We start from the raw sequence: 20,018 nt of genomic DNA, 5'->3' as shown, positions 1-20,018 counted from the left end.
TTAACTTGAGAACGGCGGCAGCTATAGGCATAGAAGTGGTGTCTAAGTATAGTAAAGTAGCCATGCGCTACGCAATGAAGCCACCTATAGCACCACCTGGTGGAAAACAACGGAGTTAGCATTTTTATTTGTATGGGTGGACACACTGTATATGGGCTATGTGGGGGCTCATACTGTCTATAAGGAGGTTATGTGGGGGCTCATACTGTATATAATGGCTATGTGGGGATCATACTGTATGTAGTGGGTTCATTATATATATATATATATATATATATATATGGGCTGTGTCGGAACTTATACTGTCTATAGAGAGGTTATGTGAGGAGCTCATACCATACTGTATATAGCGGCTATGTGAGGGCTCATACTGTATAAAGGGGGGCTGTGTAATCTCATATAGTATATAGGGGGTTGTGGGAGGGCTCATCCGGTAAGTAGGGGGGCTGTGTGTGGGTCATACGGTATACAGGGGTCTGTCTGAGGGCTCATTTTGATTGTAAGGAGCTATGTGAGGGCTCATACTGTATATAGGGGGGCTGTGTGTGGGCTCATATGATATATGGGGGCATGTCAGCATACTTAATTATTCTCAATATAAAGTGATACAATTAATATGAATCTAAAATAATAATTACAATTAATATTGATCAGAATTCATTTTAGTCTATTGGTTTGGCCCTCCACATCAGTCACAGTCTCCCATGTGGCCCCTTGGGAAAATTAATTGCTCACCCCTTATTTTGAGGATAGGTCATCAATATCATATGACTAGAGAACCCCTTTATGTCTGTTAGGGGCGGACATATCATTAATGTAACCTGCCAACCATACAGGGGCTCAAGAGTTTGGGGGCCCATATCGACTTCCAAAACAAGTGGAATTATGAATTTTGATGAGTTATTGGACTGAAAAGTGCCCATATACTGTTCTTGCACAGGGGTTGTTTGATTTCCTGTCTGTGTCCGCCAGTGGTGTCTGTTGTATAGGAGCTGTTCTAAAGTCCTCATGAATGGCTGTGACACATTGAATGGAGTTGTACACTGCAGCTCCTTCAATGTTTGCATCTGGCCATCTCCAGAGCTGAAAAAAATCATCAGTGAGGGGTACTGGTTGTCAGATCTCCACCCATCTGATATTGCTGAATTATGACCCATCAACTGCCTTGAAGTCAAAAGGCCAATTCATTGATGCTTGGTCCATGCAGAGAAAGTGACAGCATGTCCTACTTAGGTCCGATTCCCAGATAAGTCTCCATCTCCACAATTCAATGGGTGTCACGATGACTGTGGGATAGCAGGGAACTATGGGTCCCAAGCTGACCCTCAAGCTAGGGGGCCGTACGCTATCTCTAACCTCGGGAATACTCCTAATGATGAAGAGACCTGAGTCTTCTTCTTGGCCCTGCTCCTGACAAGCCCTGATTTTATTCCCACTTCCACTCCTCCCAGGCAGGGATGGGACAGGAGTGTGTTCAAAACCATAGAAACAGACAGAAAGAGGACAATAAAACTCTGTTACTCAGCACGCACGCACGCACACACACACACACACACACACACACACACACAAAACAAAGGAAAACAAAAGCAGGAAGGAAGTACAAAACAAACAGGTACTCTCCACAACTGCCCCAAGCAAAAGCAACACTTTCACCAGAAAGACATCAAAGTTCACAGACCAACACAGGTTAACCTATAGCTGGCATGGGTAGATGACTTCATCCAGCATAAATTGGAGGGGAGCAGAAATGATTGGCTTCCCCACCACATTTGATCACAGGAGCCTAACAAGCAGACTAGCAGAGATTAACTCTTGCTAGCCTGTCTATGATCAGCTCACAGCAGGTCGACACCCGTGTCTACCTGTGCTGATCCCAGACACCAGAGAAACCATTGGTGAAGTGTCAGAATCTGCAATGTGAAGAGAACTCGACGCCACCATGACAGTCAGCTAAGTTTGTGCAAAACTCAGTGTGACAATGGGTTTTTAATAATTGCAAACACACTTAAAGGGGCTTTACATGGTAGCGATATCGGTAACGATATCGCTATCGTGCGTACCCGCCCCCATCGTTTTTGCGACATGGGCATATCGCTGGCCGTCGCGCACAAAATCACGCTCCCCCGTCACACGGCTTACCTGCTCTGGGACGTCGCTATGGCCGGTGATCCGCCTCCTTTCTAAGGGGGGCGGGTCGTGCGGCGTCACAGCGACGTCACACGGCAGCCATCCAATAGAAGCGGAGGGGCGGAGATGAGCGGGACATAAACATCCCGCCCACCTCCTTCCTTCCGCATTGCCTGTGGAGGCAGATAAGGAGATGTTCCTCGCTCCTGCGGTGTCACACATAGTGATGTGTGCTGCCGCAGGAACGAGGAACAACATCGCTAATGGGAGGTGAACGATTTTTGGTTTTAGGACGACCTCTCCACGGCAAACGATTTTTGCCACTTTTGCGATCGTTTTAGGTCGCACATAAGTGTCACATGCTGCGATAACGTTAATGATGCCGGATGTGCGTCACTAACGACGTGACCCCGACGATAAAACATTAACAATATCGTAGCGTGTAAAGCCCCCTTTATACGCAAAACTGATAAAACTTAAAGTTAAAATAATTTTTGTTTTCACAGCCATATAACAGATCTATAGTTTACCTAATGCCTGTTGTTTTCCACTCAAAGCTTTATTGAAAAGGAGAAAAAAACAGAACAACCATTAATGACAATGGTCACCATATACAGTGCCTACAAGTAGTATTCAACCCCCTGCAGATTTGGCAGGTTTACACATTCGGAATTAACTTGGCATTGTGACATTAGGACTGTAGATCAGCCTGGAAGTGTGAAATGCACTGCAGCAAAAAAGAATGTTATTTCTTTTTTTATTTTTTTTTTTTAAATTATGAAAAGTTTATTCAGAGGGTCATTTATTATTCAACCCCTCAAACCACAAGAATTCTGTTTGGTTCCCCTAAAGTATTAAGAAATATTTCAGGCACAAAGAACAATGAGCTTCACATGTTTGGATTAATTATCTCTTTTTCCAGCCTTTTCTGACTAATTAAGACCCTCCCCAAACTTGTGAACAGCACTCATACTTGGTCAACATGGGAAAGACAAAGGAGCATTCCAAAGCCATCAGAGACAAGATCGTGGAGGGTCACAAGGCTGGCAAGGGGTACAAAACCCTTTCCAAGGAGTTGGGCCTACCTGTCTCCACTGTTGGGAGCATCATCCGAAGTGGAAGGCTTATGGAACTACTGTTAGCCTTCCACGGCCTGGACAGCCTTTGAAAGTTTTCACCCGTGCCGAGGCCAGGCTTGTCCGAAGAGTCAAGGCTAACCCAAGGACAACAAGGAAAGAGCCTCGGGAAGATCTCATGGCAGTAGGGACATTGGTTTCAGTCAATACCATAAGTAACGTACTCCACCGCAATGGTCTCCGTTCCAGACGAGCCCGTAAGGTAACTTTACTTTCAAAGCGTCATGTCAAGGCTCGTCTACAGTTTGCTCATGATCACTTGGAGGACTCTGAGACAGACTGGTTCAAGGTTCTCTGGTCTGATGAGACCAAGATCGAGATCTTTGGTGCCAACCACACACGTGACGTTTGGAGACTGGATGGCACTGCATACGACCCCAAGAATACCATCCCTACAGTCAAGCATGGTGGTGGCAGCATCATGCTGTGGGGTTGTTTCTCAGCCAAGGGGCCTGGCCATCTGGTCCGCATCCATGGGAAGATGGATAGCACGGCCTACCTGGAAATTTTGGCCAAGAACCTCCGCTCCTCCATCAAGGATTTTAAGATGGGTCGTCATTTCATCTTCCAACAAGACAATGACCCAAAGCACACAGCCAAGAAAACCAAGGCCTGGTTCAAGAGGGAAAAAATCAAGGTGTAGCAGTGGCCTAGTCAGTCTCCTGACCTTAACCCAATTGAAAACTTGTGGAAGGAGCTCAAGATTAAAGTCCACATGAGACACCCAAAGAACCTAGATAACTTGGAGAAGATCTGCATGGAGGAGTGGGCCAAGATAACTCCAGAGACCTGTGCCGGCCTGATCAGGTCTTATAAAAGACGATTATTAGCTGTAATTGCAAACAAGGGTTATTCCACAAAATATTAAACCTAGGGGTTGAATAATAATTGACCCACACTTTTATGTTGAAAATTTATTAAAATTTAACTGAGCAACATAACTTGTTGGTTTGTAAGATTTATGCATCTGTTTAGGCTGCTTTCAAACATCCGGCTTTTGCAATGCGGCACAATCCGGCACTTTGCAGGAAAACCGCAACCGTTTTTTTTTGCTGCCGGTTGCGTTTTTCCTGCATAGACTTTAATTAGTGCCGCATTGTGCCGCATGGGCTTGCGTTCGGTCCGGCTGTTGCCGCATGCGGCAGATTTAGCCGATGCGGCGGCCGGATGGAACGTTCCCTGGCACGTTTTTTGCTCCGGCAAAAAAAAAACCGCATTGCGCCGCATCCGGCCGATGCGGCGCTTTTCCCAATGCATCCCTATGGATGCTGGATGCGGCGCGATGCGGCAAAAACCGCATCCGGCCGCCGCATGCGGTTTTTGCCACTGCGCATGCTCAGTAGCATGCCGCAAGCGGCAAAAACCGGACCAGCCGCATGTAAAAAACTTATGCAAAGGATGCGGTGTTTTCACCGCATCCGTTGCATAGGCTTCACAGCCGGATTGAGCCGCACTGCTCAAACCGGATGTGTGAAAGCAGCCTAATAAATCCTGCTCTTGTTTGAAGTTTGCAGGCTCTAACTTATTTGCATCTTATCAAACCTGCTAAATCTTCAGGGGGTTGAATACTACTTGTAGGCACTGTATATATAAGGCACATAAAGGAAGGTTCATCAAAGTGCATTTTGATGTGGGGTTGTGAAATCATTACCCACGAATAAGCTTATGTTTAGGCAGTATAAGGCAAACTGAAAAGTTTCATAAACTAAAACATCGCACAAAAAGAAGCTATACTTATCAATCCCTTAGGCCCCCTTCACACATCAGTGAAAAATATGTGTTTTTCACTGACATGATAAAGGTGCATATGTCCCTCCGTGTGCCGTGATTTGGGCACACGTGAAATCTCCATGTGCTATCGGCGATAATACACGGATATCAGGCACTTATTATACTCACCTGTCCTAGCTCCTGTTGTCCATGGTGCTGAACTCTCCCGGATGCTGTCTCCAGCCGCCGCGGTCTCCCCTCTGCAGCCACTTCCGGGTCGGCTGTGCAGTGAATAACTGCATATGCATGAGAATAATTAGCAGGCTTGGAAGCGGGAGAGAGCAGCGGCTGAAGACAGCGTCGCTGGAGAAGTTGAGTATAAAAAGCTTTTTATTTTAAATGTACGTGATTTTTCTGGTACGTGTTTCACAGATCACACTGTAGTGTGGTCCGTGATGCCAGAAAAAAGTGGACTTGGCTCCGTGCTGAGCACACAGACACGCATGTGCCCCGCACAGAAACATATCATTGCTGCGAGGCCGGCAGTAATCCACCCAGCAACAGTCAGCTGAAGTCAAGGGGTTGTGTTGGGAGCAGGAACAAGTGGATGTCTTCAGGTCTCGCTTCGATTTCCTTGGGAGAATCGTCTTCATCCGGGTGTGCCGAAAGTTGGAGTCTTCACAGAAGTCGGAGAGATTTTCGTCACAAGGATCTGGGAAGGGGCAACCTTACGCAGGATGCCATCCCAGCCTGTATTCACTTTTCCAGAAACCAGCTATTCTGGCTGTCCCAATGTAGCCTGAGGCAGCTGCCGAACTTCCTGTAACTCCTGATGGGGTGAGTTGACCTGCAGTGGGGCTCGGGCTCTGGCAGCTTCTACAGCCAATCCAACTGCCAATGAGGAATTTGTGAACATTTTTCCATGTTCTGTGGTGTCGCGCTGCTCATTACTCACGTGTCCATGGAAACAAGGGACAAAATTTTTAGACAGGAGTTTGTGGATGTTTGGTCCCTCATTCCTGTGGACCACATAACAGTTGCTATGGAAAGGTCTTTCGAGTGTGGCGCTAACAGGAAGTCAAAGGTCGCAGAGACATTTAGAAATTGGTTACAGGTTTCTCCACATTAGTCTACATTCTGTGTCAACGTTTTACAGAAAAAGGGGCAAAATTATTTGTTTACATAGATACAATCTTTGGCGCCCACAAGCTGAATGGAGGTTTGCTTGGTGGCACTATGATGAGGAATTTCGATGGTTGGATTTGTCACCATCCATCGGGTGGGTGGCAAAGGCAACTAACATATGGATACAGTTGATGCTATCTCAGAAGCTCCAGCCACGGCCACCCTTTCATTTCTTTTTGGAATGGATGGTTTGTTTTGAAATGGGCATCCCATCAGTGGTGAACTGCTTAGATGGCTTTCTGTTCATCTGTGCTAGCAATGATCATGGATGCACATACATGTTGCATAAATTCCATCTTGATGGCATATATCGGAGTACTGCTTGCTGAGGAGAATACGGAAGGCCCAGTGACTAAGCTCTCTTTGTTAGGGGTAGCACTCTATACGATCGCAATGTTTTTTTGCCTTCCCGACGAAAAGGTGCAGAAGCTAGTGTCATCGATAGATGTTTGCGTGAAGGTGAGGAAAGTATGGCTCAGACAAGTCCAATCCTTGCATGGGCTGTTGGTCTTCGGATGTCATATAATACCCATGGGTTGGGTTATCTCACGATGCTTGTTATTAGTGACAAGGGGCATAAGGTGGCAGGAACATTTCATAATTTTAAAAGAGATCAAGGACAATTTGTTAGTCTGGCAACAATTTTTAGTTGCATTTAATGGTAAGTTTGTTTGCCAAGAAGCAGAAGTACCTAATTCAGAATTACAACTATTTACATACGCGACGGGCAGCTTGGGTTTCGGGGCTGTATTAGGTGTGGAATGGTGTCGACAGACTGGCATGCAGCATGGCACGAATCCCATTTGATCAGGAGTCTGACATTCCTGGAATTCCTCCTGATCATAGTAGCAATGGAAATTTTGGGAGAGAAATTGGCAAACAGAAGTATTCATTTCTGTTCGGACAATATGTCGGTAGTGTACGCAATAAATTCTCTAACTAGCTCGTCATTGAATATTTTAGTGCTGCTGCGTAAGCTGGTGCTGCAGTGCTTGTGGCTGAATGTGTGGTTTAGGGTGCATCATGTACCGGGTGTGGATAAGCTGATAGCGGATGAGTTGTCTCATTGGCAGATGGACTATTTCAGGATGCTTCATCAAGAGGTACGGGAGATCAGTGTACATTGCCCGGAACACTTGTGGGCTATAGTCGAGCCGAGTTGTTACATCTAGTTGAGGCTTTGGTAGCCAAGTCTACATGGCGTAGCCACGGTACCGCCTGGGTTACCTGGTTGTGTCTAGCCAGTGTGAATTTTCCATCGACCGAACACCACCATTTGAATGTGACCCTCACATTACACGATATGTGGAGGAAAAAGGGTATGCCAAGAAACGTGGTCCAGAAGGGCCTTTCAGGTGTTGCTTTTATGTTGAAATTATGGGGCTGCAGGAACGTGACAAAGGAGTTCATTGTGAGGCAAATCGTGAAAGGATGAAAAACGAGTGACCACTATTGGATAAGAGGAAGCTGGTATCTTTTACAATTTTGACACGACTTAACAACACTTTAGATTCTTTGATGGATAGCTCCAGTTTTTCTATGGCTTTCTTTGCTCAACTGCGCATTGGTGAATTAGTAGCACCTAACGCTAAACTTGCTGGGGAATTGCAATTGAACAACATTTTAGTAGCAGATAGGGGGCTTTGCATGCAGAAGTCCAAGACAGATGAGAGGGGTCAAGTTTTTTGGCTAATGGTTAAAAAGTTGGGCGGTCAGTATTGCCCAGTACGCTTGGCAAAGGAGTTAATGGCCTTACGCCCTGTGGTTTCCCAACTTTTCGTTCACAAGAACGGCGTTTCTTTTACACATTTCTAATTCATCAGTTTTTAAGGTGTCCTTGCTGCACATCGGGGTAGATGCTTCTCAATTTGAAACACATTGCTTTTGCGTAGGCGCAGTGACAGAGTCCAATAGTTTGGGTCTGGGGACAAAACAATCAAGCAGTTGGGCAGGTGGCAGCCTTAATGTTTCGGGACATATGTTAGGCCGGATTTGTTGTAAGTGAAGTTAGATATACTGTGAGGTTTGGTCACACATTTGGGGTTATTTCATATGTTGGTTGTGTTTTACAGATCCCCTTCCGCAAATTTGGATTGTGGAACATTCCTTTATATTTTGGGCAAAGAAGAGAGTGGAAGAACATCCCGCAGGCGTGAATTTGGGTCTACGTCAGGCGAAAGTGTCCTGGCATGGCTTCCGAGGTCTGAGATTGGCACAGGTAGTATCACAGATAATAACTATTAGAGGACGTGGGTGACCAGCAATTTTGGCGTTCCACGCTGGAGGTAACAATTTGGGCAAAATTAAATTGGCAGATATGATAAAAACAATGAAGGACGATCTGGCTAGGTGCAGGTTTTTGTTTCAGGACAGGTGTGTGTTAGGCTAAGTTCACATTTCCGCTAAAATGTATCAGTCACAATCCGCTGCTCTTGTAAACAACGGAATCCGTTTAGCGGATTCCGTTGCTCCCATAGACTTGTATGAGCAGCGGATTGTGACTGATGATGCTGCGTTGCACCCTCCGCCCGACTGATCAGTCGTGGAACGACTGACCGCCGGGCGGGAGGAACGCAGCATGTAACGTTTTTTTGAGCAGCGCGATCCGTCGGATTTCACTGCGCATGCTCTCTGGCTCCCTGCACACGTAACCAGCTTTGGTTGGTTACCCGATATTTACCCTGGTTACGGTGCAAGGAGCCAGCACTAAGCGGTGTAGGCCCGTAACCAAGGTAAATATCGGGTAACCAAGGTAAACATCGGGTGCTTTGCTGTCACCCGATATTTAGTCTGGTTACGTGTGCAGGGAGCCGACACTTCCCCGCTCGGCCCCGCCCCCTCCCGCACTCCGCACATGTATGTACACACACACACACCTGTCCCCAGCCATGCAGACAAGCACTGCCACTGACACCCTCGTCTGGCCCCGCCCCCCGCATGTACACACACTCACTCACACATACACTCACCTGTCCCCAGCCATGCAGACCGCAGCACTGCCACTGACATCCTCAGCGAATGGCCCCGCCCCCCGCTCGGCTCCGCCCCCTCCCGCATTCAGCATGTGTATACACACTCACACACTCACACACACACTCACCTGTCCTGCAGTCCCTGCGGCACTGACGTCCTCAGTGCCACGGCCCCGCTCGGCTCCCCCCCCCCCGAACTCCGCCCCCCGCACACAACGGAATCTGACAAAGAATGCTGTTCTTTGTCATTCGTTGTACAGCGTTGTACAGCGCATCAGTCACATGCGTCAAGCGACGCATGTGACTGATACAAAACAACGGAAATGTGAACTTAGCCTTAGTGTGGTCTGAAATCGTCCCTAAAAAGGTTTGGAAAGGTGCCAAGAATTTAGCGGCTTTGGAAAGGGCCCATAGGTTGTTAAGTATGAGAGTTTCTCGTTTTGTATGGGCAAATGGGGGTGTAGTTGTCTGTCACTGGATGTTGGAAGGGGATAATCAGGATTTACTGCTAGCAGACGGAGTGCATTTCAATGCCATAGGCAATGATATTTTCATGTCTGGCTTGCAAGATGGATTAGAAAGTGCTATGGTTTTGTTGGGTGGCGGTGGTCGGAGAATTGCATAGGCGTTATGCAATCTCCACTCGTGGTCGCTTCTTTGGGCCCTAAGAACGTCACATGCTCACTGCTTTGTACAGAGACCAGGCATGGGGAATGAAGATGTGGTTGGTGGAAGTCAGGGCCCAATAACGTGATGTAAAATGTTTGGAAAATATCTCGTTAACAATAATAAAGCTGTGGCCATTTGCTTACCCAACATTGGTCTGTGGTGTGTTATTTGTCTATTTTAGAAGGGTTAAAAGGTCATTGGGGTTGGTATGTGATATTTAAGGGTGGAAGCAGTCTTGCTTCTCTGTTCTGTTCTTTTTTAATTTGATGTCCTTTCTTGTGATTTGTTCATAACATACTAAGTTCATAGATACGAATTCTAAATGTAAAAAGTACATAAGCTTTTTTTTAAAAAAAAACAACATTATCTCAGTGTTTAGTTTTTCAAAAAAGTTCAGCAATTGAAATAAAAAATGCAGAGTATAAGAAAAGAAATTACGGTACATCAAGCTAATCATTAATCTAATCTAGTAAACTATGGTTTTATTACATTGGGCTTTCCTGAGAAGCGGGTAGGGAGTATTCATCAGGTACCACTCCGAGAGCTCCAAAAGCCAATTGCAGAATTCACTTATAAAATTCTATGATGATATATAAATTTCCAAATTGATTGGGTAGAAGGTCTTTTTTGAACTTTGGACGGCATTTTGATACAGCAGAGGTAAACACTTCTTTAACTCACAGTACAGACCATCAGCATTTTATATAGGGGTGATGATTTTAAAAAAGGATTTCGGTATACAGCGACATTCTAACATGGTTTTACAAACTGCACTAGACTCATCAGGTCTAAGGGTGGTGTCACACACAGCGACGACGACAACGACGTCGCTGCTACGTCACCATTTTCTGTGACGTTGCAGCGACGTCCCGTCGCTGTCGCTGTGTGTGACATCCAGCAACGACCTGGCCCCTGCTGTGAGGTCGCCGGTCGTTGCTGAATGTCCAGCTTCATTTTTTGGTCGTCGCTCTCCAGCTATGACGCACACGTCGCTGTGTGTGACAGCGAGAGAGCGACGAAATGAAGCGAGCAGGGAGCAGGAGCCGGTATTTGGCAGCTGCGGTAAGCTGTAATCAGGGTAAACATCGGGTAACCAAGGGAAGACCTTTCCCTGGTTACCCGATATTTACCTTCATTACCAGCATCCACCGCTCTCACTGCCAGTGCCGGCTCCCTGCTCTCTGCACATGTAGCTGCAGTACACATCGGGTAATTAACCCGATGTGTACTGTAGCTAGGAGTGCAGGGAGCCAGCGCTAAGCAGTGTGCGCGGCTCCCTGCTCTCTGCACATGTAGCTGCAGTACACATCGGGTAATTAACCCGATGTGTACTGTAGCTAGGAGTGCAGGGAGCCAGCGCTAAGCAGTGTGCGCGGCTCCCTGCTCTCTGCACATGTAGGACAGTGACGCGTGTCGTTATGATCGCTGCTGCTTCTGCTGTGTTTGACAGCTAAGCAGCGATCATAACAGCGACTTACAAGGTCGCTGCTACGTCACAGAAAATGGTGACGTAACAGCGACGTCGTTGTCGCTGTCGCTATGTGTGAACCCAGCTTAAGAGATTTATTTACGGTAATGTATGCACTTTCTATTGTAAAATCTAATGACAATTCCCCATTAAAGAATTAAGGGCGGCTTTGCACACTACGACATCGCAGGTGCGATGTCGGTGGGGTCAAATCGAAAGTGACGCACATCCGGCGTCACTTGCGATGTCGTAGTGTGTAAATCCTAGATGATACGATGAACGAGCGCAAAAGCGTCATTATCGTATCATCGGTGCAGGCTCCGACATTTCCATAATGCCGGTGCCGCGACAGGTACGATGTAGTTCCTTGTTCCTGCGGCAGCACACATCGCTGTGTATGAAGCCGCAGGAGCGAGGAACATCTCCTTACCTGCCGCCGGAGGCTATACGGAAGGAAGGAGGTGGGCGGGATGTTTACATCCTGCTCATCTCCGCCCCTCCGCCGCCATTGGCCGCTTGCCGTGTGACGTCGCTGTGACGCCGCACGACCCGCCCCCTTAGAAAGGAGGCGGGTCGCCGGCCAGAGCGACGGTCGCAGGGCAGGTGAGTGCATGTGAACCTGGCGTAGCGATAATTATCGCTACGCCAGCTATCACAAGATATCGTACCTGCGACAGGGGCGGGGACTATCGCGTGCGACATCGCAGCATCGGCTTGCGATGTCGCAACGTGCAAAACCCGCCTAAGGCAATGGACATAGACATCAGCAATGATGATGTTGGAGCAGTGGCACTATAGCCATTGTCTGCCATATATGCACAGTATAAGTGCCCGATAACCCTCTTGCAGAGAGAGGTAAAGCAATGTCATCCACATCCATGCATTCGAAATCAGGCACCAAAAAAAGAACATGGAGCAAAAAGTTTGAGTGATTGCACAAGAAACAACTCGCTGCATATGTGAGAGATCACCCTCAGTCATACGCCTCCTCTCTTCTTGCTTCGTATGAATGACACGTCCTACATTGACCTACATTGACCTCCTGCACAGGCGCACTTCTCACTGTCCTGCCAAGGGCAGAGCTAAGTATTTTATTGCGCATGCGCAAAAGCTATTTGGTTTTTCCTTGAGCATGGGCACTACATTGGCAGAGAGAAGTGCATCTGCGTATGAGCGCGATGGAGGACTCTATGTGGATGACTTAGGACACGCGATCCACACGAAGCAAGAAGAGAGGAGGCGCCAATAAAGACCAGTGACTCCTATTGGACTAGACCATCCTGTAAATAATAAAAGCTATTTTTCATGTTATACAAAGCGGATTGGGGACTTCTAGAATGCTGTATATAAGAGCTTACTGGTATATAAGAACTTACTGGTGGTGGCCATACTTTAAATGAGAAAAACCTGATGAAATGTTCCCTTTAAAGAAACACTATCTTTCTGATGCAGGGAACAGTTTTCTCTTCCTTATACTAATCATTATTTAAGTTTTTAAGTAAGGCTATGTTCACATGTCCAGTAATCATCTGTTAGAACAGATCCAGTAGCAATCCACTGGCAAAAAAGTTCTGCATACATAGATTTTTTTGGCCGATTTGAAAAAAAATATTTTTGAAGGATCACTGTTTTTAACATGGGAATCTAAGTAAAACGAATCTGTTAATAATTATTTATCTTCCATTTGAAACTGATCAAGTAAGGAAAAATGGATCCTTTACAGTCAAACAAAAATGGATAGCTAAGTAGCAATCTCTTAACGGATTCAAGTTCCGTAAACTGGACATGTGTGGCTAAACTGGAATAGCCCCCCCACCCACCTCCTTCCTCCTGAATGAGGATCGGTGCTTTGCAAGAACATCTCCGAAGCATCGTTTTATTGGGTGAGACTGTTCCTGCCTCATATTTATGGTTGTATAAATGCTGTATTAATTGAGCTCTGATACTATTGCCCTTGCATTTTCCTTAGGGCTCAATGTGTAATTTTTGGTTGTGTACACTGTGGATGCATTCTCATGTGAGCTACTTTCAATCCAATTCTGGTGGGCTTTTTTTTTGTCTTAAACAAATTTTTATTGAAAATTAAATGCAAATGCAAATTACAAATTACATCAGAATGTGAATCAACACATGTATCAAAGAACAATTGTAAATAAACTCATTACATATCATACCCAAAAGGATATTGAGCATGTGATAAACCATCAAGTATAACACATGTAAAACACAATCCTTGTCATATTAATAAACCCATGATAGAGTCTTTACATCAAGACCGTATCATAGAGAGAAAAAAAAAGAAAAAACAAGATTAAGAGAAAAATGGAAAGGAAGTTAGAGAAAGAAAGGAGACTAAAGGTGGCTTTACACGCTACGAGATCGCTAAAGCGTTCTCGTTGGGGTCACGGATTTTGTGACACACATCCGGCCGCTTTAGCGATGTCGTTGCGTGTGACACCTATGAGTGATTTTGAATCGTCGCAAAAACGTTCAAAATCGCTCATCGGTGAAATGCCCCCCTCTTCCCAAATATCGTTGCTGCTGCAGTAACGATGTTGTTTGTCGTTCCAGCGGAAGCACACATCGCTGTGTGTGACGCCGCTGGAACAAGAAACATCTCCTTACCTGCGTCCACCGGAAAAGGAGGAAGGAAGGAGGTGGGCGGCATGTTCCGGCCGCTCATCTCCTCCCCTCCTTTTCTATTGGGCGACGGTTCTGTGACGCTGTTGTGACGTCGCTGTGACGCTGAACGAACTGCCCCCTTAGAAAGGAGGCGGTTCGCCGGTCACAGCGACGTCGCAGAGCAGGTATGTGCGTGTGACGCTGCTGTACTGATAATGTTCGCTACACCAGCAATCACCACATATCGCACGTACGACGGGGGCGGGTGCTATCGCGCTCGACATTGCTAGCCGATGCTAGCGATGTCGCAGAGTGTAAAGCACCCTTAAGGGAGACGACAACGACAGGGGAAACATAAAGACAAACAATGACCGATTAAGGGAAGGCTTGGGGGGGGGGGGGTGGGAGGGGATAGGACAGCTTATGTACCTCGTACCATGTCATTTAGACCATTCCAAGGTGACCAATCTCTTTGTGATAGGTACATCTAGATCCACCTCTGGAGATTAGGTGAATATCAGAACATAATCCAGCTTTGCCAAACCAAATAATATCTATCCATGTATAATTGATTGTAGGAAGTGAGCCGCTCCATTATACTCAGGTTGTCCATTTCTGTCACCCAATCCTTCAGAGTTGGGGCAACAGATGATCTCCATTTTCTGGGGATAATAGCGTGAGCTGCAGTAACACAATGTTTTAAAAGACCTTGCTTAATTGTCTTAACTGAGCCTGGGATCATAGATAACAAGCATAACTGGGGGGTTTTGTGCACCTTCACTCCTGTGACCTGAGCATAGACCTCCAGAATCTTGGACCACAATTGCTGTATTGGTTGACACTCCCACCAGATATGTAGCATACTTCACATCAGCATGTTATAAGATAGTTCTTATTATTTACCCATAGTGCTGTCAGTGGTTCAGCTGTGCTCCACCACCACCTCTATGTACATTTCGCCAGATCGCTTCCTCAGGAGTCCCCTGAGGAAGCGGTCTGGCGAAATGTACATAGGGGTGGTGGTGGAGCACAGCTGAACCACTGACAGCACTATGGGTAAATAATAAGAACTATCTTATAACATGCTGATGTGAAGTAGAGATTACTGTTCACTTGGTTCTGGCTTGTGGTCTGCTTGTTATTATATGGTTGTAGCCTGTTAGATTTTGTATATACCGTGGACCTAGTGGCTGAACCATCTCACACTCTGGAGTTAAACCTTCAGAGTGAGACTTGCCACAGCCATCATGCTTTAGCATTTCTAAACCTTTTTACATCAATCGAGTTAATGCACCTCTTTTTTCTCTGCCATGCAGGGTTTAATACGATACCCTGTTCACATTTATACGCATGTATTTGTATACTAAATGGCTGATTTAATGTGAATCATTGGCATAGTTGTAACTACACAGGTGTCTTTGGAGGAAATGCTTTACCATTAAGATTGTACCCTGCATCAACATCAGCAACATGTAATCATGGTACTCTGACTTACCAATCAGCATGCTCTGCCCCCACATCATTGTGTCTTTCTGTACACTGTAACACTGCATCTTTTAATGTTTATGTAGTCTGTCCATCACTTTTGTGTATTGTTCTATAAATAAAGTCAAAAAATTATGATTGATATTATGCAAAAGTACTCCGTCCTCTTTTTTGAAAACTAATGGCTATATGGAGTTAGCATAAAATGGTTTATATTACTAAAATCTGGTTTCTTTGGTTACTAAACACTTTCGAAATGGAAGGGTAGATTTTGTGTAAAGTTTCTGGGCATTTGTACCATCTAGTAATTATTTTATAGTTCTGTTCCTGTGCTTTACACGCCATCGGGAGTTTGTGTGCACAAAAGAAAGCTCTCTCCCACTGATCCCTTGGTATTACCTCTCCCAGTTGCCTTTCCCATTCTTTTTTAAACCAAGGCTCATCATCATTCTGGTGTTGAGTAAGATTTGAATACACATGAGATATGGTGTGTTTAGGAGTAGTGTCCTGGAGCAAAAGAGAGTCAAATTGGGTTAATTTGGCACTTGTCAGCCCCCTCATCTGAAGGGGAGCTGGTGGGCTTTTTTGACCTTTTGGCCATTTTATCTTAATCATATTAAATGTTACATTTTATTATTTTTTTCTACCCTTGCTGCAAAATTTCTACTTGGTAGAATATTTTCTATACTTCTTGAATATTGCTGTTGGATATCATGTGAGCACAAGTATGTGATTTGTATACGTCTGGCCACATTTTAACTAGACGTGTCCAGCCTCGCTCAATTCATTTTCATTGAGGCAGCACATGTCTAGTCGGCACGTGGCTGCATGTACACTACAGTTCAAAAGTTTAGGCTCACTTAGATATTTCCTTATTTTTGAAAGAAAAGCCCATTTTTTTCAATGAAGCTAAAATTAAATTAAACAGAAATCCCCTCTATACATTGTTAATGTGGTAAATGACTATTCTAGCTGCAAACATCTGCTTTTTAATGCAATATCTACATAAGTGTAAAGAGGTCCATTTCCAACAACCACCACTCCAGTGTTCTAATGGTACACTGTGTTTGCTGTGTTAGAAGGCTAATGGATGTTTAGAAATCCCTTGAAAACCCTTCTGCAAGTATGTTAGAACAGCTGAAAACAGTTTTGCTGATTAGAGAAGCTATAAAACTGACCTTCCTTTGAGCTAGTTGAGAATCTGGAGCATTACATTTGTTGGTTCCATTAAACTCTCAAAATGGCCAGAAAAAGAGAACTTTCATGTGAAACTCGACAGTCTATTTTTGTTCTTAGAAATGAAGGATATTCCATGCAAGAAATTGCGAAGAAACTGAAGATTTCCTACAATGGTGTGTACTACTCCCTTCAGAGGAGAGCAAAAACAGGCTCTAACCAGAGTAGAAAGAGAAGTGGGAGGCCCCGCTGCACAACTGAGCAACAAGACAAGTACATTAGAGTCTCTAGTTTGAGAAATTGACGCCTCACAGGTGCTCAACTGGCAGCTTCATTAAATAATACCCGTAAAATGCCAGTGTCAACGTTTACTGTGAAGAGGCGACTCCGGGATGCTGACCTTCAGGGCAGAGTGGCAAAGAAAAAGCCATATCTGAGACTGGCTAATAAAAGGAAAACATTAATATGGGCAAAAGAACACAGACATTGAAAAAATCTACAGACAAATCGAAGTTAGAGGTGTTTGGATCACACAGAAGAACATTTGTGAGAAGCAGAACAACTGAAAAGATGCTGGAGGAGTGCCTGATGCCATCTGTCAAGCATGGTGGAGATAATGTGATGGTCTACGGTTGCTGTGGTGTTTGTAAAGTGGGAGATTTGTACAAGCTAGAAGGGATTTTTAATAAGGAAGGCTATCACTCCATTTTGCAACGTCATGCCATACCCTGTGGACAGCGCTTGATTGGAGCCAATTTCATCCTACAACAGGACAATGACCCAAAGCACACTTCCAAATTATGCATTAACTATTTAGGGAAGAAGCCGGCAGCTGGTATGCTATCTGTAATGGAGTGGCCGCCCAGTCACCAGATCTCAACCCTATTAAGCTGTTGTGGGAGCAGCTTGACCACATGTTACGCAAAAAGCGACCATCAAGCCAATCCAACTTGTGGGAGGGGAAGCATGGGGTAAAATATCTCCAGATTGCCTCAGTAAATTAACAGCTAGAATGCCAAAGGTCTGCAAAGCTGGAATTGCTGCAAAGGAGGAGTCTGTGACGAAAGCAAAGTTTGAAGAAGAAAATTATTATTTCAAGTAAAAATCATTATTTCTAACCTAGACAATGTCTGGACGATATTTTCTATTCATTATGCAACTTATTTTATAAAAAAGGTATGATTTTTCATGGAAAAGACAAAATTGTCTGGGTCAAACTTTTGAACGGTAGTGTATGCAAAGTGCACACTTGCGGTTTTGTAACCTCCCAATCTCAGGGAATCTTGACAGCGTGCAGTACACGATGTGAAAATTCAGAAGTCTGCAATCACATAGAGCAACTGCAAAATCATCACAAACTTGGACAATTTCTTTAATGTTCCTAACAAATTAAATCATAGTAATCCTTAATTTGTCAGATGGCCCAATACTTTTAAACATAACCAAATATAACATAATCTTACAAGTTATGGATTGTTACATGTGTACAGGATCAGAAGCAATAACAGCTCAAAAATACATCACCAGAACCAACAGCAGTATAGAAATATATCAATAGAACTCACATCAGTACAGAATCACAGAATCAAACCCCTCATCAGTACAGGAATACGTCAGAAGAAACACTATCAGTACATGGAACATCAATTTTAATGTCAGGTCAAACATATATATTTTTATCGCATTAACCTAAAACTTCCAGTGCATCCTAAACAATGGTATGAAAATACTAGTTGTTGTTATCAGTCATCATCAAACTGCGGACCATAGAGGAAAAAAAGCCTGCGGGGCCTGACGAGAGGCTTTCGACCTGATGTAAACTCTGCCCTTATGGATATACTCTTCAACATCTTTTCAAGCACTCTGCTACCAAAGGGATCTGGAAACTGCTCTCCAGGTGGCAGAGCAACCAAGATGGCCAGTCAACCCAGAGTCATGCATTTTGTTAAGAAGGTCAGTACGAAGCAAGGGAGGAACAAATAGTTGGCAAGGTAATAATCCCTCCGCTGTACCAACCTGAGCCTCCACAATGCACTGTCTTAGATCAATCCCCAGAGCACCCACCGCCACCCCTTCAATAAGAATTTTCACCAGATTTTTGTCCCTCAATTCTGGAACAAAACTACGTGACAAAGCATCAGCTTTAACATTCTTACTAGCAGAGAAATATGTCACAGAGAAATCAAACCGAGTGGGGAAAAAAGGGTTCACCGGGCCTGTCTAGTATGCAAACATTTAGTTGTCATACGGTAAATTTTTGTGATCAGTAAAGACCGTTACTCTATGCCTAGCCCCGTCCAACCAATGCCTCAATTCTTTTAAAGTTTTCTTCACCTTTGGGCGATTTTCAATTTTCGTTTTTTTTTCCCCTTTTTCCGAGAGCCGTAACTTTTTTATTTTTCTGTCAATCTTGCCATATGAGGGCTTATTTTTTGGAGGGATGAGTTGTATTTTTGAATGAAACCATTAGTTTTACCATATAGTGTACATGAAAACAGAAAAATAAAATTCCAAGTGCAGTGAAATTGCAAACAAAAGTGCAAATGGCTGATTGTTTTTGGGATACTTTATTCACTGTGTTCACTATATGGTAAAATTGAGGTGTCAGTATAATACCTCACATTGGTTCCAGTTCATAGGTACCAAACATGTATATTTTTACTTTTATCTAAATTGTTAAAAAAAAAAAAAAAAGTTTGTCCAAAAAAAAGAATTGCGCTTTTGGTGTCATTTTCTGAGACCCGTAGCATTATAATTTTGGAGGATCTGGAGCTCAATGATGGCTCATTTTTTGCATCTTGAGCTGATGTTTTGAATTATACCATTTTTGTACGGGCTACATTTTGTTCACCTGTTATTGCATTTTAAACATAATTCTGACATTTGGAATTTTTTTCTTGCCACGCCGTGTAACAATCAGATTGATGGATTTTATATTCTGATAGATTAGGCATTTCTAAATGCGGCAATGCCAAATATGTAATAATATAATATTTTTTATTTTTTTGTTTTAATGTTTTATTTATTGATACAATTTTAGCATAACATATTCAACAATGCATACAATCAAGTTTAATATTTCAAATAATCGAATAACATTTAGCTCATCCCACTATAATCGAGTCCCATCGATACAGATACGATTGGAGCTGAACATAGTATAAAAACATTCAATAGGGTGGTAGGTTAATCAGAGCAACATCATTAACTTCTTATCTAAATTGCAATGTATCTAGTTTTCAAAATTAATACAAAAGGAATTGTAAGGTAAGAGGTGACGGCTGAAATCAAAGAAAGCAACGATTTAAATCAGGAGATTCAGCCCTTGGAAAAAAAATTAGTGAGACGAGGAATAAGATAGGGAGTAAGAGAAGAAAGAAGAGGGTAGAGGGTTGAGAGTAGATGGTATGGGATGCATTCATCCAATATTTAGTATGTTAAATGCTCTATCAGTAGTTCGTCACC

At 44.1% G+C, this 20,018-nt stretch overlaps 2 protein-coding genes and 1 pseudogene across 2 annotated transcripts in view; 2 read left to right on the top strand and 1 right to left on the bottom strand.

Annotated features, from left to right (window-relative positions):
• Window positions 1-8,317, top strand: part of LOC142310509 (RNA-binding protein FXR1 pseudogene) — a 31,822-nt pseudogene extending 23,505 nt beyond the window's left edge.
• CDK1 (cyclin dependent kinase 1) overlaps window positions 1-20,018 on the top strand; it is a 121,149-nt gene that overhangs the window by 12,547 nt on the left and 88,584 nt on the right. The gene's annotated exons all lie outside the window — the stretch shown is intronic.
• ANK3 (ankyrin 3) overlaps window positions 1-20,018 on the bottom strand; it is a 1,059,766-nt gene that overhangs the window by 1,031,986 nt on the left and 7,762 nt on the right. The window lies entirely within an intron of this gene.

The sequence above is a fragment of the Anomaloglossus baeobatrachus genome, chromosome 5 (genome assembly GCF_048569485.1).
Source record: "Anomaloglossus baeobatrachus isolate aAnoBae1 chromosome 5, aAnoBae1.hap1, whole genome shotgun sequence".
Lineage (NCBI taxonomy): Eukaryota > Metazoa > Chordata > Amphibia > Anura > Aromobatidae > Anomaloglossus > Anomaloglossus baeobatrachus.
The sequence above is the reverse complement of the archived record's forward strand: the minus strand, read 5'-3'. Positions and strand labels throughout refer to the sequence as shown.